General features: G+C 38.4%; 1 protein-coding gene across 4 annotated transcripts in view; it reads right to left on the bottom strand.

The window, feature by feature from the left end:
* SGMS1 (sphingomyelin synthase 1) overlaps positions 1-27,694 on the bottom strand; it is a 318,863-nt gene that overhangs the window by 145,929 nt on the left and 145,240 nt on the right. For 3 of the 4 annotated variants that reach the window (XM_023225165.1, XM_023225163.2, XM_023225164.1), the window contains exons 4-5: positions 11,737-11,779; positions 6,335-6,476 (exon numbers count right to left, since the gene is read on the bottom strand). The gene's annotated coding sequence lies outside the window, so the exon portion shown is untranslated. Of the gene's footprint in view, positions 1-6,334; positions 6,477-9,733; positions 9,949-11,736; positions 11,780-27,694 lie in introns of all 4 variants that reach the window. The other variant, XM_023225166.2, reaches the window with a different exon arrangement.

The raw sequence follows: 27,694 nt of genomic DNA, 5'->3' as shown, positions 1-27,694 counted from the left end.
AAAGAAAGAAAGAAAGAAAGAAAGAAAGAAAGAAAGAAAGAAAGAAAGAAAGAAAGAAAGAAAGAAAGAAAGAAAGAGTTTTCCAGATAGCAGCTTGAGCAAAAGCACAACAGGAAGGGGAACAGAAAGTCTGGATAGAGCCTAAAGTTTGCACTGCGTAAAAGCAGGGATACTGTTGGAAATACACAATGGGACAGATCATGGAGGACCTCACATACCAAGCTGAAGAGTCTGGCCTTTATCACTCTGAAGTGAGTGGTGAGTAAAGTAAAGGCTTTTAAGAAGAGAATAGAACTATAAATGTGGCATCAGAAAAACTAACCAATCAGCTAGACCAGATGCAGAGATACCAAGGGAAAGGCTATTAAAATAGACTACCCTGTGGTAAGAAGGACCTCACTAGAGTGGTGATAGAGTAGTGAAAAGGGACAAAAAGAAACAGAGAAAAAGGACATTATATATATAAAGGGGAAAAAAGGGGGGAAAAAAATCAGTGAGGCTTAGTGATCCATTCAGCATGCGTCACAATGAGTCTAAGGTGCTTAAGGTAATCAGTCCAACTTCTCTCTCTTCAACCTTCATGAGCAGTATATTACAGTTTTCCCCTGAATGGACTGAAAACTTCTTTTTATATGCTATAGTCCAGCAATTTATTATTGTTTTAAAATTCTACTTTAACAAACTACTTAAGAAATTTAAGTTATCTCAGTTTTTACCACTGAAATGTGGCACTTGATAAAGCTTAATTTCTATAGAAAACACAATTTTGATGGAGGTAATCTTACCTTTTCTCTGAATTATTTAATGACAGTTGGTGAATATAAAAATTCACCAACTTATACGCAGTACAAGAAGTAAATAGCCCACAAGAACATAGGTCATACATTTTAGACCTCATCTAAAATAGTCTTTCCTACCCAAAAACACTGTTGCCCTATTTTCTTTTTAGCATCATATTTGAAATACTGTTTACCTTCCTCTTTATTACTTTTCTCCCTGAAGACCCTGCCCAACCCCTTTTGGACTGTAAGTTCCATGAGAGAAATGATCTTGTTTGTTTGCCTTGCTCACTCTTGTGGTCTAGTACCTAGTAAAGTGCCAGGCATAAGGTAGAGACATTCACTACATAAATGACTAACAGAATAAATGGCTATACCCAGGGCTGCAGCACTGCACAATTCCAGGGGCGTCATTCATTCACATCTTGTTGAATGTCACCCCAACAGTTGTAGCCATATACACAATTCATATATAAACAGCTCAGGCCCTATTTGACACCAGTGTGTCCTGTTATGTTTGCAAGTTGGTCATATTACCCCTTTCCTGATGGAGAAAGCAAGAATTTTCTCTCCAGTTTTCACCTCAAGACTAAGCTCATTCTCTGAATGACTAAATATATATTAACATTAAGATCTTCATACATTGATACCCCTGCACCAACTGTCCAGTAAATAAAGCTAAGATTTTTAACTGTGGTTAAGGATTCGGGGCACCAATTGTAAATTAGCCATTGCAAACTCTTTAGTTAGTTCCTCATTCTTTGCTGGTTAAAAATATCTTTGCAGAAAATTCTCTAGTCAGAACTGAGCTGTGGAACAAAAACACTAAAATTTTTTATTTGGGAGTAGTTGGTTCTGTGATTCACCATTATAAATCTTCAATTTAAGAGAGCCCACCGAAAATGTTTTAAATGAGTCTAGAAATAGATAATGAAGATTTCACAGACTGTCTGGCTGAATTTCATACACCACATCACTCTGATGGAAAGAGCATCTTCCTACTGGGTAATACACATCAACGAGAATACAGAAACCAGTCTCCTGTGGGCCTTTAACAGGTTATACCTTCCACTCCTCACTGCTCTGATCACTGAAAGGTTATTCTCTACCACCAATACTTGTAAGGCTATCACTCTTTCATCTCTCCTAACCCTAACATTTCTGAGGTGTCTCTATGGAAACCACTATCGTAAAAGCAGGCTAATCTATGGGAAGTCCAACCAGAGGACCTATGGTAAATATCAAACCCCAGAAGGACTGTGTCACTGCAGGAGAATTACAAGCATAACGGGAACTTGGAAGTAATGCCGTCTGGACGTCCATTTTCCATCTCTTTTTCATCCACCTGTAGGATCTACAATGCCCCAGTGATTTTCACAGTCTTTACTCCCTTAAACAGCAGTCCTTTCTTTCAGCAAAAAGTTATGGAAGTTCAATACATAAAACATAAAAGGCAGAGCTGCTGGTTGATGGGACAATAAGGGGGTCCTCCTTATTGTCAATAAGGACAATTATTGACAATAAGGAGGCTTTGTCCTCCTCCCTCACCCCTCACCTACCCACATGACACTATAGAATCCCAAGGGAAATAAGGAACCATGTCTTAAAAGTAATGGTTTGGTGAGGATGATAGTGATTTAATTAATACAGTCTTTAAGAGAACAATAAGTAATAATAAGTCATAGTCCTAGCTTCATAGGAGCCTTTTCTGAGTAGAGTGCTTCTGTTACATGTTTACCCATTTCAGTTGTAATCAACTTCTCAGTTTGAGAACTTCAATACCTAGGAGCACAGAACTCTTTGGTTTCAGGAAAAGTCACATTAATACTACATTATGCATGTCTCTCTAACCTCATTCATGACACCTGGGGTTTCTTCAGGTAAGTGTAGCTGCTGACCCAGGGTTTGGCCCACGTGAAATATTTAGGAGAAGAAAAAAGGTTTAGTGAAGTAGTAAAGTCAACTAGGAGAGCCAAATCACCTGCAGATCAGGATTTGAGAAGTTTCATCTAAGTATGAACACACTGAAGTTACTTGTCACAGATGAGCCGCCTCAAAGAAAGAAAAATAGATATTCAAAGTTTCCCAGTCAAAAGAGAATTTTCCCGTGCTACAGTCATGCACAGCATTTGTACTGGGAAACTTCAAGTCAGGTTCACTGCATGATATGACAGGGGAAGTGATCAAAACTAGATTTTCTCATCATATCTGAAAGTATCATTAGGGTATCATTATGAAAACTAGTGGCAATTATGTTCTTGTTTTTTTAGAGAGGTTTTAAATTAAATTGAATGAGGATTAGGTTTACTAATAGAATGGATTCACTGATGCTATTACCCAAAGGGAATACTTATAGCCACTAAAAGTATGTTGGAAAAGAACATTTAAGCACATAGGAAAAATGTTGCAATTATACTAAGTAAAAATGGATATAGAACACTAAGATTTTAAGTCTGCATTTTTAAAAAGACATACATATTCATAGGAATAAAAACTGGAAGCATCTTTACCAAAATATTATCAATGGCTGTATCTGAGTGCTAATCTTTATTTTGTTGTTTAAACTTTTCAATATTTACCAAATTTTCTTTTTTTCCTTTTTGTTCATACTTAAACAAATGTTTTTTATATTTTTCTTCTTTTCTACTTTTATCTTAGGTTCAGGAGATACATGTGCAGGTTTGTTACATGGGTAGGTTTTGTGTTGCTGAGGTTTGGTGTACAAAGGATTCCATCAACAAGGTGGTAAGCACAGTGCCCAACAGTTAGTCTTCCAATCCATGCCTCCCCGACCCTCTCTCTCAAGCATTCCCTACTGTCTATCGTTCCCATCTTTATGTATTCAAGGTTTAGCTCCCACGTATAAGTGAGAACATGTGCTTTTTGGTTTTCTGTTCCTGCATTAGTTCACTTAGAATAATGGTCTCCAGGTGCTTCCATGTTACTGCAAAGGACATGATTTCATTCTTTTTTATGGCTGTGAATATTCATCAAATTTTCTATGTAGAATCAGGAAAAGACACTTAAAAGCAGAAAGAAATTTTATTTACTGAAAAGAAATGGTGTACCTAAAATTCTGAGATTCATATATAAATGCCAGAGCTGTCCTTAACTGTGAGATTGTGTGGCAAAATTCCAGTCCCAACTTGCTTTGGAAGAAACAGCTGCTCATGCAACTGCTAAGGTGAGTTGACCCTAATTGCTGCCAGCAGCGTGGTAAGCACTGGGTGGAAAATGGTATGCAGCCCAAGCAGACACATCCAGTTCTCAAGAGTGGCTCAGTCCATCATTCACCAGAATTGCCACTGTCCTGACAAAACCTCGTTGACGAACAACCCCAACCCCATCTAGAAGCTTTTGCTTCTGTGAGGACGAGGCTTATTTAGCTGCTTAGGACTGCCTTTGTATGAATCCTAAACATAAGAAAATTCTTAGACATGTTTATGATCTAAATGTCACCACTGTGTATAATCAGCAAGGCAATGTAATTGTTAGAAACATTGCTGGTGAAAAACAGATCTAGGTTCAATTCTGGCCCTGCTATTTTCTAATCACATGAGCTTGGGCAAATTTCATAATTTTATAAACCTCAGTGTATTCATCTTTCAGTGAGGTTGACCACATCTACCTCTCAGGATTTTTAGGATCATTTAAAATATTTTTCAGTATGTACATCTACTAATTTAATGAGAACATTCTAGAGGCCTAAATATATAGAAATTTCAAATTATTTAGCCCCTTATTGAAAAAAATCAGATACCATATATTCTTAAACTTAAACTTAAAACCTATATCCTTCTATATAAGGCAACTTCCCAGCTGTACACATTGAAAGTGGTCACTGAGCCAAAACTAAGTACTGGAATAGATGTTCTATATTTTAAAGAATTCAGGTTCTAAAACAACTTTGTGAACTACGGGAGAATATTTCTGGCAAAATCTTATCATTCTTCTATGTCATCTTCAATAACTCTGTACTAGTAGGACTATATTAGAAATATAAAAGTCCACTCCTGTCTCCCATGCTAGACTCATAATCAACTCAGAAAACATATAATCAGTAAAGACATCAGAGCCTATGTGAGAAAGAGGCCATATTTTAATAATGTCTCATACCAATAATATATTCTCAGTGATATTATAAAAATAATAAAAGTTGAAAATATTTAATTTTAATGGTTCAAATTAAGTGTTATAATTATAAACCAAATAAAATGTCATGAAATGGGGGGAAAGTAGCAAAAGCTAAAAAAGAAGATTAAAATTCCACAAGAATAAGATTTTTGTTTTTTTAGATGGAGTTTCACTCCTGTTGCCCAGGCTGGAGTGCAGTGGCAAGATCTCAGCTCACTGCAACCTCCGCCTCCCAGGTTCAAGTGATTCTCCTGCCTCAGCCTCCTGAGTAGCTGGGACTACAGGCACCCACCACCATGCCCAGCTAATTTTTGTATTTTTAGTAGAGAGGTGGTTTCACCATGTTGGCCAGGCTGGTCTCAAACTCCTGACCTCAGGTGATCGGCCCGCCTTGGCCTCCCAGAGTGCTGGGATTACAGGTGTGAGCCACCATGCCCAGCTGAATAAGAATATTTTTAAAACTGCTTCAAAAAGGGAATACAGCAGGGCATACTATTTCTATCATACACAATTTAAGACAGACTCAGTGCTGAATCCCATTCTTGCCACTTACTCTCTGGGAATAGCAGGCCAGTTGTTTAACCACTTGGAACCTTATTTCCTCATCTGCAAAATGGGACTCGCTTAATGCTTTCATGACGGTGTGACAAAGACACGTAAAATACTCAGCACAAGGTACATTTGTAGTGTTCTTCATTGGTAGATGGAAAAAAAAAAAAAAAAAGACTACAAAAATCCTAAAGGATCAAGGTAACATATAACAATAACATAGGCTGTGCCTTACCAAGAGAGCCAGTGCATCCAAAGCCAGACATCCACCAAAGGTCACAGGATATGAAATAATGGATATGAAATAATGGGTGTCCCTGATCTTGACGATACATTGTGGAGGAGATAAAAATTAAAGGCTAAAAACCAAGAAAATGGGGTAAACATTTAACGGGGGTCAAGAAACAAGCAGGTAAAAGTAAATGACTAAGAGGGAACCAGTCAATCTGATACAACCACATCCAATCAGAAATGGCCTTGATGATGTTCAGGGAAAAGTAAAGCCAGTAACAGCTGATTATAAGACACATTTGCTGAGCTTTGACATTGACTGCTCTACTCCCAGGAAAGAAGGCAATGAGGTCTTTAATTAGAAATTTGCTATCACTTTCATGTGATAAGAGTCTAATGTCCTTGAGGCATTGGGAAGGACACTCAAGGGTCTGAATCAGAGTTCATGAAAGAGTGATGAGTGATATCCCACCACACAGCCAAGGTTACAGAAAGACACCAGGTATTTCAGGCCTGAGAGTTCTGTCCTATGAACAGTGGGATTCAAGAGAAGAGCTCATTCCCAGAGAATGACTCCATTTGACTGAGTAGAGCAGAGTGGGCCACATCAGGTTCAATCAGAGGTCTTTGTTAATACACACCTCCAACAGCTGCTGTTTTGCATTTATCGACAGGTTCCTCTAAAAGTATTCTCAGGTATACTTGCTGAGTCAGGGTCTCGTCTTCTATTTCATGTTTCCAAACCATACACTTTTCGGCATCCCAAAGAACTCAGTGGTGTGCCTGGAACAAAGAAGCAGTTTCAGCTTAATGACTTCAAAACAGAATCACAAAATTCTAAAGCTGAGAGAGACTGTAAATTCAGTGCAGTTTACTATAAATAAAAGGATTAAAGTACTTATAAACTTGGAAACAAAGAATTCATAATGAACCTTCCCTACCTCCTCCCATTTTTTCTTTCTTTTCTAGCTTTTAATTGTTGTATTTTTTACAGTAGTATAATATATACATATAACATAAAGCTTACTCCATCTTTTCTAATTAAAAGTTAAGTTTTTAGCCCTATGACTATAAAAGGTGTTTCTCCTTTTATATAATTATCTACTATTCTTAGTTGCCAATAAATAATTGATTATCATAAATTAAGTACAACTTTGAAGTTTCAGCTTCAAACTGAAAACAAAGGTAACTACTGAGTTATCGTCTTTACACGTTGACTTATAAAAATGTTATGATCTCTCTGGGGCCAAAACATTACCCTCATAAGTAACAGCTTTTATAGTTATATATGTGTGCATGGTACACATTTCCTGGCAGCATAATCAGGAAGCTAGAGACAATGTCTTGTATTCAAGAACAAAGAGGGCTATTCATTTAGTGCCTCATTAGTAGTAATTTGTACTTATGTGTGGAAGAATATGGAATCTAATGGTAGCTAGAAAGGTAGTATATTTTGGTTCGACCATATTTAATTTAATAACATTTTCTTTTTTTTTTTTTTTTTTTTTCCTGTGATAATCTATAGGAAGTAGGCTCTCAACCCTTTTCAGGATCATATAAGCCCTACAGTATTGAGTATCTGTGAAAACTAAGCCTGTTCCATCCCTCCCCACTTAAATTTCAGGACAATCGTTAACTCCTTAAAGCTATCCCTGGACCCCAGGATAAAAATCACAGGTGCTCTCCAGCTGTCAAGCTGGGGAGCTGATACCTTGAGCCAACTAACAGACTTAATTCTATAAACAATTCTTATAGACAAAAACAATCCACTATTCTCAATAGTCCTAAGGACTTAGTTAGGACCAGGCATCCCTCCGCATGCTCCCATCTTTTAATCATTCTTTATTCTATCTGTAAGAAATGGTGCTACATCTGTAAATAATCAAACATAGGCATAAAGAAAGCAGTTATCAACTAAAACAGCAATAAAATAAAACAAACAAACAAAAACTAGGACTCTTTTGCCATTATATTAGCTTAAAAGTATTCATTTAAAGTTTCAGGCCAGGCATGGTGGCTCATGCCTATAATTCCAGCACTAACCTAGGCAACAAAACGCTTAGGAAATGATGGAGATTCTGGTTCCTCAGAAGGGGAGCGGGAAGACTGAAAAGATGGGGGTGGTGAAGCATGTATAAAAAAAAAAGACCCTTACCCCGCACCATAAATTAAAGTTAACTCAAGATGGAGTAAACACCTAAAATTAAGACCTGAAACTATAAAATTCCTAGCAAAAAAAAAAAAAAAAAAAAAACCATAGAGGAAACGCTTCATGACATTGGAGTTGGCAATGATTTTTTGGATATGACATCAAAAACACAGGTAAAAACACACACACACACACACACACACACAAAATAAGCAAATGGGACTACATCAAACTTAAAAACTAAAGGAAGCAATCAACCAAGTGAAAGGACAACCCACAGAAAATATTTGTAAACCATATATCTGACAAAGTGTTAATATCCAGAATATATAAAGAATGCCCACAATTCAACAACAAAAAGCTAAATAATAATTAAAAATTGGCAAAGGATTTGAATGGACATTTCTCCAAAGAAGATATACAAATGGTCAATAAGCACATGAAAAGATGCTTAACATTCCTAATCATCAGGAAAATGCAAATCAAAACCACAGTGAGATATCATCTCATACCCATTAGAATGACCACTATCAAAAACAAAAATAGAAAATAGCAAGTGTTGACAAAGATGTGGTGAAGTTGACTGGAATATTTGTACATTGTTGGCAGAAATGTCAAATGGTACATTTCTGCCAGTTATGGCAGTTCCTCAAAACATATGATCCAGTAAGCTCACTTCTGGTATGCATCTGAAAGAATTGAAAGCAGGGTCTTGAAGAGATATCTGTACACCCTTGTTTACTTAAGCACTACTCACCATAGTCAAGAGGTGGATGCAACCTACACATCCAATGGCAGATGAATAAAGAAAACATGGTATATACATACAATGGAATATTATTCAACCTTAAAAAGAAGGAAATCCTCTTATATGCTCTAACATGGATGAACCCTGAGGACATTATGCAAAGTAAAACAAGCCAGTCACAAAAAGACAAATATTACATGATTTCACTTATATGAGATATCTAAAGTAGCCAAATTTACAGAAACAGAAGGTGGTTCGTACGGTGGTTCGTAGTTGCCAGAGGCTGGGCAGTCGGGCTAAAGGCGTGTTGCTGTTCAATGGGTATAGAGTTTCAGTTTTGCAACATAAAAAGTTCTAGAGAGCTTTTGCACAACAATGTGTACATAGTTAACACTACTGTACACTTAAAAATGATTATATTTTATGTTATGTGTTTTTTACCACAATAAAAACAAATGAGAGATTATCCTGGATTATCTGAATGGGCCTAATATAATCACCAGGGTCCTTAAAAGTGGAAGTGGTAGACAGAAAAGGAAGTCAGAGTAATGCAATATGAGGCCATTTGACCATTGCTGACTTTAAAGATGGAAAGGGGACAGGAGCCAAGAAATGCAGCCAGCAGCTAGAAGCTAAAAAAATAAAAACAAGGAAAGGGACTCTTCCCTAGAGTCTCTGGAGAAGAGTGCAGCCTGTGGACACCTGTTTTGTTTTGCTACAGGGTCTCATTCTGTCGCCCAGGCTGGAGTGCAGTGGCATGATCCCTGCTCAGTGCAACCTCTGCCTCCAGGGTTCAAGCGATTCTCATGCCTCAGCCTCCTGAGTAGCTGAGACTACAGGCATCCACCACCACACCCGACTAATTTTTGTATTCTTTGGTAGAGACAGGATTTCGCCATGTTGGCCAGGCTGGTCTTGAACTCCTGACCTCAAGTGATCTGCCGGCCTTGGCCTCCCAAAGTGCTGGGTTTACAGGCATGAGCCACTGTGCCTGGCCCGTTGATTTTAGCCCAGTGAGACCTGCCATCAGACTTCTGACGCACAGAACTGTAAGATGATAAATTTGTGTGGAGCAAAGAAGGGGAGGAGGGAGGGAAGAAGGGAGAGAGGGAGGGAGTTAGAACCCCAGATCCTCAGCCTCACCTGGTAGAGCCAAACAAACCATCCCTACTCCTGTAAGAAGGGGCAGTTTACCCTCTGGAGAAAATGATACAGCAAGACTTCAATCCTAGACTCCATATAAGGCTGAAACAAAAGCACTGGATCTAAGCATTCTCAGGCTTGGATGGTGAAACCTCTGGCTCCCTTCCTCCTCACGCCTCTGTGGTGCCCCAAATCCTCACAGGTAGGCTTATACCCTACAAAAAAGGTAAACAAAAAATTCCTTTTTGGAGAAACTGAAAGGTCCAAGGAAAAAAGTCTGCCGATTTTGATACGTGATAATTACCCACTGAAATGGCTAGTAAGGCCTCTGCTCAAAGACCTTAGAGTGAAGCCAATCAGGTAACAAAATTGCAGTCCATTTTTTATTGTCTTACTCTTAAGTAAGAACAGACAACTAAATCCCCAGCACTCATTTGGGAAGAGCCTGTAACATTAAAATCAGTGATCAAAATAAGAAGATAAAGGGAACACACAAGAAAATGTGCAAAGAACAGGAAAAAACAGCAAAATAGTTCAATTCATATTCTCAAAACAATGAGAAAATATTGCATCTATGAAACAAAAACAGGATCCTAATTTTTAAAACAAAATATTCATAGATCCTAAAAAATTAAATTCAAAATTACAAACCTGCTAGCAGAAATTAAACATTCAACTGATACCAAGAAAACCTCTCAGAAAGTAGAAGGAAAACACAGAAAGGTGGAAAATAGCTAAGAGTAAGACTTAAGAAAATTAGAGGATCAAACTAATAGGTGTAAATACCCAACTAACAGACTAAGAGAAAAGAGAGAATGGGGGGGAAATTATCAAAGAAATAGTACAAGAAAATTTACAAATTGACAGACATCAGTTTCTAAGCTGAGAGGACCACGAACATCAAAAACAAAGAAAAGTGTCCCAATATTACAGAATTCTGGAGATAAAGAAAAGTATGAAACATTTTCCAGAGACAAAAAAACAGTTCACAAACAACCAACTGGGAGGCAGAATGGCTTGAGACATCTCAACTTATATCAGAGCTCAGCCACAAAAAAATATAGTCATAATAAAGTAGACATTAATACTTATCTAAATATAGACTGCATCAAGAAAACAAAGACAGGAAAAGTAGGTATGTAGTAAGGGTAAAGAGTGGTCTATGAGAGATAACTCTTCAGCAGGAAATCAATGTATAAGTCTAAGATTTTAAAAGGAATCAATAAATGGCACTTAGAGCATACGATGTGTTGTTTAGAAATAGGTAGATGAATACTGGAAAATACAACTAAAAGGATTGAAAAGGGCTATCTTTAGGCAAAGGGGCAATAAGAGTATAAAAAAAACAAAGAATGGCTATTAGAGTACTATTTGAATTCTTAAACATTATACATGCAATTACCTCTAAATAAATAAAATAAATAAATGAAAGGAAAGAAGGAAGGAAGGAAAGGAGGGAGGGAGGGAGAAAGACTTAAGAAAACAATTCTACAAATTGTTACACACTAGAGATCTTCAATGTTCATCTACACAGAAAGAATGAAAACAGCAACTTTCCTAATATTATACAAATGATTGCTTGTGGCTTGGGATAAAATTTCCAAATATAGTGCCATAAATAGATTCCAAAAGTGCTGTACTGCAAACACCTAAAATGATAACAGGCTGTGGAAAATAATATTGAATGCTTCAAAAATATGACTCAAATAATGAAGACACTGATGTCAGATATGTATGTAAAGAGTTGGAAGAAAATTATTCTGGGGTAGGAAAAAAGCATTAGTTATAAATACTCCATTTTGTATAAATACATACTTGCTCAAAATATGTAATAACTAAATTAATTAAATGGTAATATGTATTTGACTATTTCATCTATATCCCCAAAGTATTCCTTATATATTCCAGTTGCCCACAAAAATTGTTTGTTTAGATCCTTTCATTGGGAGAACACAGAAAATATAAATTAGCATAAAAGGTAAATAATTTAAAGATCCATTTACCTGAATCATGCTGTTATTTTTCTTCATCAGTCTTCCTTCCAATCTAGAAGAAAGTAATATGTAAATTAAAGTGCATTCTTCATGCAATGAGCTGCTTATAAGAAAAAAAACCTAAAATCCAAGTTAACTATTATTCACTTCTTGTTATGTATCCATAGGAAAAAGAAAAAAGCATTATTTCACCAATTCCCAACTAATTTCTGGCTGTCATGGTATTCAGAGTAAGCTTCTATTAGACAATGCCAAGCAGAAGTAAGCATGCAAATCCAATGTCAATAAAAAAATTGCACACCAAATGCATCTGATGGTATAACAGGGGTTTTAAAACCATGTACCTTTATAAATTATCTCCTCTCCATTTAGGTAAATAACTGCCAACTGACTATATAAAAAAGATAAAGAAGCAAGAAAGTGTATTTTTCAAACCGTAATAATCACAACCCTGGGGTAAATTTTCATTTTTACCAAAATGCAATCAATAGCAAGTTAAGTGGAACAACCACAGACCACATACATAAGGATATGATCAAACAGCTTATAAATAACTCTAACCCACATCACCCTAAAGGCTTAAAAATGCTTCCGCGTTTTATTTCATGAAAGACTTTTTCAGCTAAAAATGAAATATGACCCTGTGTAAGTAAAATACACAAGTGAATTAGGCTACATGTAGAAAGAGGAAAAAGTAATTTTTTTAAAAATTAGCAAGCCCAGAAATCTTGTGTGGCTTAATAAATTTTCTTAAAGTGAACACCACTCTCCCAAAAAGTCAACACTGCCCTGCCTTCAAATAGCACACATTAGTTTTGCCTGTTGGGCTAGGTATAATTATTTAGGAATCTATCTGGGAGTCTACGAATCCCTGTATCTGGTCAAAAATAAAATGCTTTAAGGAAAGGGGAGCAAGTAGTTGATGACGACAAAGTGGTATTATTTCAGAAAGATGTTAATGTGTCTGAGGAAAATGTTTTGGCTGATTGGTTGATTGTATGAGGTCAACCTGCAAGTTCTCCAGAGACCAAAGGACAGAGAAGCAGTTTATGATAGAAACAGAAGGGGAAGGGCCTTCCTGTTGTCCAGGAGAAATGGACTTCTGGGAATAAGATGGGAGAAGGCAGGAGCAGAGGGGAGAGAAGGGAGTGGGGAGGGAGGGTGGCCTCCTTTCTATAGGTACAGAAATACCTATAAAGATAGTAACCAAGCTCGTCCGTGCTAGAAGCTAGATGAAATTACTAATGTATGATCTCACTTAATCTTCCAATTCCTATGAAGCCTGTTTTGCAATCCCCAGTTGACAGATACTGAGTCTCAAATCACCAATGGTGTCTGATGTAAACAGTTTGTGGGTAAAATAATGCTATTCCTCTTTACAGCTTGAATGCAGCGCTAGATTCACCATCAACAAAAAGAGAGAGATTCACGAAAATGAAGCCTTATAATTAAATACAGAATATGATGTTTTGTCCCTACCCACAAATCATTTAAAGGAAAAGAATCAGTTTGTTCAGGACCCAAGAAGTCTTCTGAATTACCAGAAAGTGGAATCGTTTTGTTACTTGTGAAGTAGGCCCATGTTATCTTTTTGTACATCAAAGAAGTTTCAAAAGAAACTGAATTTCATAAGAGATAATTTTCTGACATGTTAACTGGTTTTATGGCACTGTGTGCTTTCCCACTGTAATGGCAGAAATCAGAAGAACACAGTGTCCCTCAGAGAATAGCCACAGATGCAAAGAGGCAAATTACCACCAGATAATTATTGAAGAACCCATGATAGTGTCACCTTCAAATGGCATGCCACACCTGCATGAATATTTAATTTCTATCACAAGTACTTTCAAAAAGCAGAGGCCAAAATAGGAACATAGTTGAAAAAGGGAACTTTCCATTCTGCCATTTGACAGGAAGAAAATAAAATATCTACCTTTTAAGGCAATATGTAATATATCAAAGACATATAGCTAAAAAAGATCTTCCTACATCCTCACTGGTGAACACAAAGTAATGTCTCAATGACAATAAATGACTGTGAGACATCATGAGATGCCTTTATACTTAACCCCACGAGAACCCTGTGTGTGTGTGTTGGGTGAGGGGTGGAGGGTGAAGGGTTTAGAATCCCCTACTTAACCAGATGAAGACATTAGGCTCATAACAGAGGTTATGTTGTAACTTGTCCAAAGTTGCAAATTTGTCCAACGTCAAACTTTGAGGAAATGGGAAAGGGTTCCAGACTACATGTCGGATATCTTTAGGCTATTGTGTTGACCATAACAACTGTGCCTTGATGATGAATATACTTGAATCTGTTTTTCAATAAAAATTGATCCATTCACTATTTTCCAGTTTCAAATTGCTTTTGCTATCTTCCTGAGTAAAGGATCTTGACACTCCTTCCTCCTGTGAGATGGAGTAAGTATTCTATCAGTGAGTGGCTTGAGAAGGTCTAGAGGAACTCTTTTTAGGATAGCTGCTAAAGCCTCTGAGAGCACCCTGGTGATCTTCCTTTTATAGGATCTAGCATATGGAATGCATAGTAAAAGCTGCAGGCTTGATTTTTCAGGGGACACATGCCATGAAGATACAATGCAAAAAGTTCTTTCTGGGACTCTATGAGTAAGCAAGTTAACAATGCATACCATGCACAGTAAATCATCTAAGGAAAAAATTACCCAAATTATACTTAAAAGTCTGTGGCTCTAAATTTTCAATTGAGGATTGAGCAAAGTATGGCATGAGTCTTTGCAGACATTAACCTAATGACATGCAGAATACTGGTGGTGGGAGAAGTGTGGTACAGAATAAGGTACTCTTCGCCTATTCCATAATTCTGGTATAGCAATACTCAAACTCCTATGTGTTTACTACTTGTGACTTCCTCTCAAGGAAAACACACTGGAGTAGGAGAAGGTTCAAAGGGTAAAAAGGATTGGGCATAAGAACCAAGGTTGTGGAAAGAAAAGATTAAAGTTCACAAAATTCTGCAAGGCATTGGCAAGCCCCCACTTTATAAGTTCACATTTGTAGGGCCAACCCTTTCAAAACTTATTACTTCCTCTTAGACTGGGGGTGCGGGAGGGCAGTGGTTCCATTCTGGGGCCGATCTGATTGATCAATAGGCAGTGGCTTCCTAGAAACCACACCAGAAGACAGTGCCCAAATCAACTGCCATTGTCCGCTATGGACACACGATGTGGAAATTGCAGCAGGCATGCTTCGTTTTTGGCAGCCCTGTCCCACACCCTATTATTAGAGTTCAGTTGTCGATTCTCAGGGGAAAGACGGTGTGTAATAAGAAATAAATAATATAGAGAGACCAGGAAGAGCACTCCACTAAAACTGCATTTTATTAGAATAGTAAAAACACTGAAAACTTTCTCATTCTTACTCATAAACAGCATGTTTTGCAAATTAGAGCCTGGCTTAAGAGAATACAAAATCCAAAGTAGAAAGTTTGTGTTTTCTTCCTTTATACAAAGTTAGTGTTTTCTTCCTTTAATATCTAACTCTCAATAAACAGAGTTTAACTGACCCTTTTCGTTCTGTCTTCTGCTTGGAGGAGAACCTTTACTATCTCTCAAACAGGATCCTGCTGCTGTCAAAAAGCCCCAGGCATGGTCTCTAGCTTTGGTGACTGAAGGTTGCAAGTCTCTTGCTGCAGTCACCCTTAAAGCTTCTTCCTGCCAGCAGCTGGTATCACTGGTATCAGCTCTCTTCACAAGGGAGGACTTTCCACTACACTTAAGGAAAGACTTAATCTTCCCTTCACTACACTGCTTTCTTACCTTTTCTAGATTAAAGGAGTAATGCAAAGGGTAAAGTCCTTCCTCAAACTTTGCCTCAATTTACAGCCAAGCATGATTGTTTTGGGTAAGTTACAGAGCTCCTCTCTTGAAACTGCTGGCTGAGATGTAAAAGAAAACAAAAAATAAAAAAGACCATCTATTAACTACCCTGGGAGTTCAGCAACTTCCAAACTGGCCTCTCAAACCAGTTTCCCTTTTCCTGTAAAACGCATTTGAATAGAGTTTAGAATAACAGGTTCACCTACGAGGAAAGAACAGACTTACAGATTGCAATCTACTAAAACTGTAGGAGCTGAATGAGGGATTTAATGAGAGATAAAAATTCCAAAGAAATATACCACACGCCCTTAAGGAAGTAGTTACTAAAAAAGATGATAAAGAGTGAAAGCAACTATGCTCCAGGCAATGGTGAGATAAGTTCATGGACCATAACTGGTCAAACACTGGAAACTAAACCAGTTTTAAGCACGACCTCAAAACAGACAACACCTCCGCTCACCTTCCCAGAGTGACCAAGTGCCTTCGCTTAATGCTGCAGAAAAGAAGAAGTACTTTATCCCTTCATTCGGCAAACATTTATTGAGCAAGAAGGTGGGATTATATAGAGATGAAAGAGCAGCTTCCCTGAAGGAGCTTAGTTTAGCAAGGAGAAGAAAAACACGTAAATCAGTATTTACATTTCTATGTGGTACCAGGGAGTCATAACACTGAGCTAAAGCACAACATCAACCAACACAACCACTTCCCTAGTAGGGGCCAGACACAATTCTGATATTTTTAGGTAACTCATTTGAATCTTTGAAACAAGCCTATGAGACTGGCAAACACTTTTCCTGGTTTACTGGTGCAATTAGTGTGTATGAGATATAAAAAAAGGATCTTTTAAACAGAGTTTACTCAAAATAAATCTTCAAATTATGCCTCCCTCCCCAAATACAAATCTCAATCCCTATTTTAGCTTTTGCAGGTTGCCCAGCAGTATCTGAGGTTCCCAGAACTCTCACTGAGAAATTCACAAATCGAAGAAATAATTTCCTACATCACAGGACTTGTTATCAAGGGCCACGTCAGCAATGCCCTGCCTACAGTAGAGCATTACTAAAAACAAACAAAATGAGAGCAGTTTTGTTTGTTTTTAAATCCTTACCCACAGATGTACCAAAATAATCTTCTACGTTATTTAATCCTAGCTTCGTCAAGGGCAAGAGTCACACCATGTCTGTGTTTAATGAGTTCTCAGTATATAAGACAGACATTGGTTAGCACCCAGTAAAATCATATCATATTTGTTACCAATTAAATCAAATTGATCTTCTCAGTTATTGTCAAGACCACCTTTACTTTCTATATTTATTATTTTCTTTTTTAATTTTATTTTTATTTGACAAATAATTGTATACATTTATGGAGAATAATGTGATGTATTTTGATATATATTTACAATGTGGAAAGATTAAATCAGGCTAACACACCTATCACTTCACATACTTATTTTTTGTGGTGAAAACATGTAATATGTATTCTTCTAGCAATTTTCAAATCTATGGTGCACTATTTATTAATATTACAGTCATCATTCCTTATAGTAGATTTCTTGAACTTATTCCTCCAATTTATCTCCCCATCCCCCTCCCCCTTAACCATCTCAGCCTCTGGTAACCACTATTCTACTCTCTACTCCTATGAGTTTGACTTTTTAAGAATCTACATATATGTGAGATCATGTAGTAACATAATGTCCTCCAGGTTCATCCATGTTGATGCAAATCCCCCCACTTTTTAAAGGGTGAATAGTATTCCATAGTGTGTATATGCCACATTTTCTTTATCCATTCATCTGATAATGGACTCCTAGGTTGTTTCCATATCTCAGCTATTGTGAATAGTGACACAATAAACATAGGAGTGCACATATCTCTTCTGTATTCAGATCAAATTTCTTTGGCTACATTCTTAGACGTGAGATTACTGAATCATATGGTAATTCTATTTTCAGTTTTCTGACAAATCTCCATACTGGTTTCCATGATGATTGTATTAATTTTCATTCCCACCAAAAGTGCACAGGGGTTCCCTTTTCTCCACACCAGTCATTATATTCAAGACTAGATTACTACCCACCCTCAAAAGAGTTATTCATTGCCAGGTATTTGCTCCTGCAGTTCCCTGTAATGCCCTTCCTCTATCCTGCTCCCCACACTGTTAATCCATTCCCATCACCTGGCTTAGAAAAAACAATGGAAATATGATCCAATAAAATCTGGATTAGGAATTAGGTAATTACCACCACACGATATTGGAATATAATACAATTTCCATTAAAACCGTCTTCACACAGTCTTATTCCACTACCAACATGTTTAACTAAAGTAATACTAACATGTTTAGTTTAACTAAATAGAACTCTTAATGCTTAAAAAAATAGTTCTCTACACTATGTTTAATCTACTGTGGTCCAAGCAGCCTCTGTCTGGAACAGGAATACTCTCTCCTTAACTAGTCAGAAAGTCCCACAAGGACGGGTTATGTCATATCCCAAACAGACAGTACATAATCCAACAATTTAATAAATATTTTTAAAACTAAATGCCTTGCCTTTTGAACTTGGATTCTTTTTAGAATTTATGGAGAATAAATATCTATTGAAAATTAAAGGAATTCATAGGACAAGGAGACTTTCTTAATTTCCTTTTAAAATACTTTGAAGGAACATTACGGCTTCAAAAGAAAATTCAACATGAATTGTCAAAACCAAGCTATCATAATAAACTTTCCAAGTCTCAAAACCTGTTTTCTGTGTTTCTAGAAGAGGCAAAATTTGGCAAGCAAATAAGAATAAAATGGACCAATAAAAAACTTCAAGTTTACTCCAATATAGAAATAGACTAAAATATAAAACCCAATTACAATGCAGATTACAGGAAATGTTTTTAACCAAGAATAAACTAATTTATTTAAACTGGATTTGTAGTAGACGTATTTCAGAGTATCTGTTCACCCACTCTCATTTCTGGGGGACACTGCCATATTCTCAGGCCCAGTTGTCTCTCAATTGCCATCTTCTATCACCTGACACAACTCCACAAGCACACAGCCATAGCTGATCAAACCCGAAAGAACACCTGACCCAAAGAGAACCATTCAGAAGCTGGCCAGAAGCCTGTGGCTTGGGTTTGATTACTTGCTAAAATGATGAACTCAGTCAATCAGCTTTGCCGCTGAGGGAACTAAACCCTGAAGGAACTTGCCAGTTTGATGTCATGGTGAAAGGTCAAGAGGAACACTTAAGCTCAGGGCAATCATCATGGGCCAAGTCTGCCACAGAAAGCAAGTACTGGACTGAAGCCAGTTCCCAACCTGAGGTTTCAGGGGATCTACATTTTGAACCCTCTTCTTGAGTGAGAGTGACCTGGTTTTTGCCACCAAAAGACAGAGCTTATGATAGCAACCTAAGTTAAAATCTTATGTAAAGACCTACCATTGACATATTTAGTAAGAACAAAATCACCTTCTTTTAGATAATTAGAGGAAACAGCTTACATCACTTAGCAATCTGAAGTCAGGTTTGTTTGTTAGTTTGTTTGTTTTAAAAAAAATAAAAAGGAGTTTTATTAGTTTCAACTTGTCTCCTCTGGACTTCTGGTTCTTCACCTATAAAGTGAGGTCTGTTTATTAGACCCTCTCTAAGTCCTTTTAATGGTTTATAATCTCAGTACAGGCACCCTGAGACAAAGGAAGCCTCTCTGTGGGCAGTGTTTGGACAGTGGTGGAAAACATTCTCCACTACCTTAGCTGTCACATGATGAATTCTCATTCTATTAAATTCATAATTAGAACTAACAAATTTTTCTACAAAAATTCTTAAGATGAGTCAGTTCATAGGCTATCTCATTTTAGACATAGGTACACAGAATATTAGAATTTTTCATACTGTTGATTGCTCTATTTTTCATTTAAAATATTTAGTTATACTCCATGCCCTGCCTCTCCCTTAGTTAGAAAAAAAAAAAAACTAAGAAGCAGAGAGAGTGCTATCCTTTTAGTCATTAGAGGAAATACTTAGATCTGAAATGATGCTACAACCTTAACCATACATTGTCCATACTCCACTTTGGGGAGCAGGGGGCATGATAACAAAATAAAATACTGGAAATACAAACACTCTTACCATTCAGGCTTTAACATAAATTAAAACAGCATTTACGTCAGAGTCTAAAATTGTGAGTATTCAATGAAGAAAGCTGCTCCAAAAGCATTTTTTAAATGATATCAGAAAAAACTGTCCAAGACTGAAAAAATGGGAAAAAGAGATTCCTAGGTATGTTTCCAGAATATCCACGTCAATAAGGCTATGCACTTTTGACTAACTTTCCATTTCACTGTCAGTAATTCCAAGTAATTCTTGTCCATAGCAATGTAAATAAATTTTGTTCAGTAAAGATATGATTGATTTCTACCTGGAAGAAAAGATAACCCCAAACATTACATTTTATTGCTCCATGGATATTAACCAACTGTGTTATATATTGATACATTTATTTCAGCATTCCTGGGGGGTTTTCAGTTCCTCAAATTTGCCTTTAATTCACCTCAGTTAATCCCCTCATTAACTGAACTGAATGAACCTTTGATATATGTTCAGTTTATATCTGCATGCAATATGCTTTTAACTTTTCAAAAATTACTCTTTAGCAGTAACAGTTCATTTTAAAAATCAGTCCGTTATAACATCTGGAAAGGTATTTGTTGTTTACAGTAAATGGTAAATACATAACTCATCAGGCTATGAATAACCAATCCATGTTTTTTGGAAGCCAGGTTGATATAGTTTGGCTCTGTGTCCCTACCCAAATCTCATGTTGAATTGTCCAATTTTGAACGCAGGGCCTGGTGGTAGGTGACTGGATCATGGGGGTAGTTTCTAATAGTTTAGCCCCATCCCCCCAGTGCAATCTCATGACACAGTTCTTACCAGATCTGCTTGTTAAAAAGTGTATAGCATCTCCCCAACCATTCTCCTGCCAACCATGTAAAGATGTGCCTGCTACCCCTTCACCTTTCGCCATGATTGTAAGTTTCCTGAGGCCTCCCCAGAAGCAGAAGCCTGTACAGCCTGCATAACTTTAAGCCAATTAAACCTCGTTTCTATATAAATTATTCAGTCTCAGGTAGTTCTTTATAGCAGTATAAGAACAGACTAATATAGAAAATAGGGGACGGGTGCAGTGGCTCACACCTCGTAATCCCAGCATTTTGGGTGCCCAAGGCAGTCGGATCACCTGAAGTCAGGAGTTCAAGACCAGCCTGGCCAGCATGGTAAAATCTTGTCTTTACTAAATATACCAAAAAAAAAAAAAAAAAAAATAGCCAGGCATGGTGGCGCATGCCTGTAATCCCAGCTACTTGGGAGGCTGAGGCAGGAGAGTCACTTGAACTCAGGAGGCAGAGGTTGCAGTCAGCCAAGATTGTGCACCGCACTCCAGTCTGGGCAACAGAGCAAGACTCTGTCTCAAAATAAAAAAAGGAGGGAAGGGAAGGGGAGGGGAGGGGAGGGGAGGGGAGGGGAGGGGAGGGGAGGGGAGGGGAAGGGGAAGGGAAGGGGAGGGAAGGGGAGGGAAGGGAAAAAACTGTTATAAGAGAAGCAGGGCATTGCTATAAAGATACCCAAAAATGTGGAAGCAACTTTGAAACTGGGTAACAGGCAGAGGTTGGAATAGTTTGCAGCGCTCAGAAGAAGACAGGGAGGACATGGTAGAAAAGAAAAATCATATTCTGAGGAGAAATTCAAGCCAGCTACAGAAATTCATTCAAGAGGAGCTGAATGTTAATAGCCAACACAACAGGGCAAATGCCTCCAAAGCACTTCAGAGATCTTTGTGGCAGTACTTCCCATCACAGGCCAGAAGGTCTAGGAGGAAAAAATAGTTTTGTGGGCCAGGCCTAGGATACCACTGCTCTGTGCAGCCTCAGGTCATGGCTCTTTGCATCCCAGCCACTCCAGCTCTAGCCATGACTAAAAAGGTCCAAATAAGTCTCAGGCCACTGCTCCAGAGGGTGTAAGCCAGAAGCCATCAAAGCTTCCATGTGGTGTTAATCCTGAAGGTGCACAAAGGTCAAAAGTTGAGGCTTGAGGGCTTCCACCTAGATTTCAGAAGTTATATGGAAACATCTGGATGTCCAGACAGAAGTCTGCTGCAGGGGCAGAGCCCTCATGGAGAACCTCTACTAGGGTAGTGCAAAGGGAAATGTAGGGTTGGAGCCCCCACACAGAATCCCCACTGGGGTACTGCCTAGTGGAGCTGCAAGAGGAGGGCTGCCTTCCTCCAGACCCCAGAATGGTAGATCCACCAACAGCTTGCATCGAGCACCTGGAAAAGCTGCAGGCACTCTATGCCAATCTGTGAAAGCAGTCACAAGGGCTGAGTCCTGCAGTGCCACAAGAATGGAGCTGCCCAAAGCTTGGAAGCCCACGCCTTGCATCAGTGTGTCCCGGATGTGAGATACAGAGGCCAAGGAGATTATTTTGGAGCTTTAAGATTTAATGACTGCCCTGCTGGGTTTCAGACTTGCATGGGGCCTATAGGCCAATTTCTTCCTTTTGGAATGGAGGCATATATCCAATGCCTGTACTCCCATTGTATGTTGGAAGTAACTAACTTGTTTTTTATTTTACAGACTTATAGGTGAAAGGGACTTGCCTTGTTTCAGGTAAGACTTTGGACCTGGACTTTTGAGTTAATGCTAGAATTAGTTAGGACTTTGGGGGATAGTTGGCAGGGCATGATCATATTTTGAAATGTGAGAAGGACATGGGATCCGGAAGGAGCCAAGGGCAGAATGATATGCTTTGGCTGTGTGTCCCCGCCCAAATCTCATGCTGAATTTTAATTCCCAATGTTGGAGGTAGGGCCTGGTGGGAAGTGGTTGGATCATGGGTGTGGTTTCTAATGGTTTAGCACCATCTTCCTAGAGCTGTCTCATGATAGAGTTCTCACAAGATCTGCTTGCTAAAAACATATGTAGCACCTCCTCCCTCTCTCTCTTTCCCTTCCCAGCCACGTGAAGATGTGCCTGATTCCCTCTTTCCTTCTGCCATGATTGTAAGTTTCCTGAGGCCTTCCCAGAAGCAGAAGCCTGAACAGCCTACAAAACTGTGAGCTGATTAAACCTCTTTTCATTATAAATTAGTCTCCAGTAGTTCTTTACAGCAGTATGAGGGCAGGTTAATACACAGACCATGCAAATCAAACAGAGTGATACAGATGGTAATAAACAAATGGCAATGACATAACAACAATTTCACTTGTAAAGCAAGTTACATTGACAGTCTGTTATGTACATCAGTGGGTAACAACTGATGGACAGCTTTGAATTTTAATTGCATAGATGAATGTCATGAATTTGCTTCTTAACAGATATAATATAAGTAAAATTCAAGTAAATGGATGTAGAAGATGGTACATGTGTGAAAACACATAGCTGAAAACCCAGTCAGGTCCATGCAATGAAGACAGCTGGAACACATAACCAAGTAAAGGGATCCCATCTATTAAGAAATAAAACATTTTTGTCCCCAAAATAATGACCTTATCTTAGTTTTCTGAACTAAATAGCTATACCTCTAAATTAGCAAAGTAACGCATGTATTTGTAAGCAAATATTTCTAAATCCTCGAAACTTTTCAACTCCCCAAAATAGGGGCTTAGGATTCTCTACTCATCCATCCCTTGATAAGACTTCTTTAAAGGAAATATTATAGACATTAAAAAGAAAATAGAGTCAAATGATTTCTCTTTACAGAATCAGTGAGTAGGAAGTTAATTGTATCATTCATTTTTCTAAATGTTATAAGAAAACTTATCAACTAAAAATCAACAGAGGAGTTTTTTTATATAAGTAACTTGATGCATAAAAATACATTTACACAAAGGATTTACACCGCAGAAATCATAAAGATTCTTGCAAATAAAAGTCTCCTACTGAGATTTAAAATAGGAATTTATTTCTGTATTTTACAAAAATGTTATTTAAACACAATTGTTCAAAGCTACAACAATCTATTCAATTAGGAAACCATTTCAAGCTTCACACATATGTAAAATTACCCCTGTTGCAACCACATAGTGTACTTAGATTTGGAGAATTAAAGATTTCATGTTACTCCCATACCTGTATAGGAACCACCTTGATCAGTAAGATCAGTTCCCTCTTTCTCCCATTCAGTTTCCAACCTTTCTTTTCAGGGACCATCCACCCCACAACCAGTTCCTAGATGCCAGTCACATTCCATTAAAAATCTTTCTTTGGATGCAATTACCTTTGGTTCTTTGTTCCAGAATTTCTCCAGCCTTAAATATGTTAATAAGTATAGTGAATTTCCAGTAATGCACCATCTTTTGCTCTCCAGAACTCCAAGGACTACACCTTAGAAATTAATGTCCTAGTGAAACTGATTCACTTGCTTGGCTCTTGGGTTCTCTCCATTGGGTATATTCTTCATTCAAAAGATAAGTGTCCATCCAGGCCAGTCATATGCAGAGACAAAGAGGACCTTACTAGCAAGTATGATCTAAGGTGCCCAAGAATCATTCATAAACTCACTCACTGCCCTGATGTCCTAGATTTGCATGATTAAAGTAGTAACAACTATGGGCTACCAAGCATTGTGTCCCTTATGAGCCCCAAGTAAAAACAGAAATCTAGCAAAATTCTTGGATATCAAACAATATATTGGAGACTTAACTGTCGAGTTAACAGAAAAGTGACTTTCTGAGCTAAAGTTTTATATTCTCTTTTAGTAAGTGAAAACCTTTCTGAACTGTATTACACTTTTTTCTTACTTTTCCCATGTTTGCAAAAGTAATAGATTTCATTGACAAATATTTAGAAAATAAAGACACAAACACAGGCAACAAAAATTACACATAATTTGTAATTTGCCCTTGGTCAAAAGCACTTACATTTTGAAACATTTCTTACTGGTCTCTTTGAGTGCACCACCAAGGGAAATATCTTTGATTCACTGATGTATACCTTCTTTTTGTATATACATCATTATATGGATACATCCTTTAATGGATGTATGGATATTTCTTATAGATAAAACAGCAACACCACAAGTATTTATTGATTTCTACAACTGAAGTACATCTTAGAAGGAATCTATTTCTTTTATAAAACCATATAATAATTTATGGGCCTATGAAGAGTATCCCATTTAAAGGACTCTAATTAGGAATATTTTTATAAAACTAATTTCATTAATTATCTTTCTTTTATATCCCTTCAGCCTTTTACATTCTATTAGTTCTTCTTTCTCATCAAACAGAGTTATTTATGACATTTTCAACCTAAAACAAAGAAAGAAGGATGAGTGCCTATAGTATACAGGAACGTAACTCATGCAGTGAGAACTACATGAGAGGATACTTCACAGGAGAGTACCTCACCCACACTGGTAGTTCAGCAAAAGCTTTCTGGTTTTGGTCCACATGGTCCACATGACATTGAGCTAGGTCTTAAAGAAAACGAGAGTATTAAGCAGTCGATTCACTGAGGTATATCTTAAGCACCAAGACTATCCTGGCAGTTAGTGCTAAATAAATGCTTCCTTGGTTGCTTAGAAGCAGCTGTGGTTGGCAGCTCCCACCAAGCGGAATGAAAACGGCAAATGAATCCTGCACCTTCAACTGAAGTATCCAGATTCTCTCATTGGGACTGACTAGGTAGTTGATGTGATGCGCAGATAGTGAGGAGAAGCAGGGTGGAGCCATGGTCTACCCAGGAGCTGCACACAGCAAGGGGAACTCCCAAACCCAGCCAGGGGAGACATTGAGTGATTGTGCTACCCTGCCCAGGAAACCATGCTTTTTCCAGAGATCTGTGCAACCGTGGATCAGGAGATCCCCTTGTGAGCCCATATCACCAAGGCCAGGCCTTGAGTCCCAAACACAGAGCTGTGCAGACTTTCAGTGGCCTCTTGGGTTGTGGCCAGTGGCAGCAGGTTGAAGACTACCTAAGATGACGGAGTTCCTGTGCGGGGGCCAGCCACCATCACTGAGGCCCTAGTCATCTGTTTTCCCCTGACAATGCTAGAGAGACTGGGCAGTTTGGACCGGCAGGAATTCCCCACAGCACAGCACAGTGGCTGTGGCAGATCATGGTCAGACTGCTCCTTTAGGTGAGACCCAGATCCATCCCTTCTTACTGGGCAGAGCATTCCTGGGGGAATTTCAGCAACCCCAGTCAGGGGTTTATGAACAAAACTCTGATCTCCCTGGGAAGCAGCCCCCATGGGGAGGGCTGGCCGCAGTCTCTGCAGTTTAGCAGACTTAGTCTTTCCTGCCTGCTGGCTCTAAAGATTCTGGGCAGTCTGGATAGAGTCTGAGCAGCCTGGACCAAGGGGATTCCTTGCAGCCCGGCACACCCACTTCGCCATGAGGCAGCCAGAGTGCTTCATTAAGAGGCTCCCTCATCTTGTGCCTCCTGACGGGGTCAGATGCCTCAACGGGGTCACCACACACCTTACACAGGAGTGTTCCAGCTGGCATCAGGTCAGTGCCCTTCTGAGACAGAGCTCCCAGAGGAAAAAGCAGGCACCCCTCTTTGCTGTTCTGCAGCTTCCACTGGTAACACATCCAGGTGCGGGAGGGACTGAGGCAAATATTCTGGAGTGGACCCCTAGTAAACCACAGGGGGCCTACAGAAGAAGGGCCTGATTGTTAAAAACAAACCAACAGAAAGGAACAACAAAAACAACACCAACAAAAAAGACCCCAAAAAACCCCATCCAAAGGTCAGCAGCCTCAAAGATTGAACATAGACAAGCTCATGAAGAAGAGAAAGAATCAACACAAAAACTCTGAAAACTGAAAAAGTCAGAGTGCCTCTTCTCCTCCTCCAAATGATCACAACACTTCTCCAGCAAGGGCACAGAACTGAGCTGAGGCTGAGATGGATGAAGTGACAGAAGTAGGTTTCAGAAGGGGAGTAATAACAAACTTCACTGAGCTAAAAAGAGTATGTTCTAACCCAGGGCAAACAGGCTAAGAACAATGATAAAACATTACAGGAGCTGTTAACCAGAATAATCAGTTTAGAGGGGAACATTCATGACCTGACGGAGCTGAAAAACACAACGTGAGAACTTCACAGCACAACCACAAGTATCAATAGCCAAATATACCACGCAGAAGAAAGAATGTCAGAGCTTGAAGACTACCTTGCTGAAATAAGACAGGCAGACAAGATTAGAGAAGAAAGAATGAAAAGGAATGAACAAAACCTTTGAGAACCATAGGATTATGTAAAAAGACCAAACCTCCAACTGATTGGGGTACCTGAAAGAGACGGAAAGAATGGGACCAAGTTGGAAACATACTTCAGGATATCATTCAAGAGAACTTCTCCAACCTAGCAAGACAGGCCAACATTCAAACTCAGGAAACACAGAGAACACCACTAAGATGCTCCAGGAGAAGATCAACCCCAAGACACATAATCTTCAGATTCTCCAAGGTCAAAGTGAAGGAAAAAAGTGTTAAGGGCAGCCAGAGAGAAAGGCCAGGTAACCTACAAAGGGAAGTCAATCAGACTAACAGCAGAAGTCTCAGTGGAAACCCTACAAGCCAAAAGAGATTCGGGGCCGATATTCTACATTCTTCAAGAAAAGAATTTCCAACCCAGAATTTCATATACAGCCAAACTAAGCTTCATAAGCAAAGGACAATAAAATCCTTTTCAGACATAAGCAAAGGAAAATAAAATCCTTTTCAAAACACTGAGGGAATTCGTCATCACCAGGCCTGCCTTGCAAGAGTTCCTGAAGGAACTCTATGCAAAAGTCCCCAACAAAATACTGGCAAACTGAATCCAAAAGCACATCAAAAGCTTACCCACCACGATCAAGCTGGCTTCATCCCTGGAATTCAAGGCTGGTTCAACATATACAAATCAATAAAGATAATTCATCACATAAACAAAACTAAAGACAAAAACCACATGATTATATCAATAGACACAGAAGAAGCCTTCAATAAAATTCAGCATCCCTTCATGTTAAAAACTCTCAATAAACTAAGTATTAAAAGAACATACCTCAAAATAATAAGAGCTGTCTATGACAAACCCACAGTCAATGTTATACGGAATGG

This window comes from Piliocolobus tephrosceles, chromosome 9 (genome assembly GCF_002776525.5).
Source record: "Piliocolobus tephrosceles isolate RC106 chromosome 9, ASM277652v3, whole genome shotgun sequence".
NCBI lineage: Eukaryota > Metazoa > Chordata > Mammalia > Primates > Cercopithecidae > Piliocolobus > Piliocolobus tephrosceles.
The sequence above is the reverse complement of the archived record's forward strand: the minus strand, read 5'-3'. Positions and strand labels throughout refer to the sequence as shown.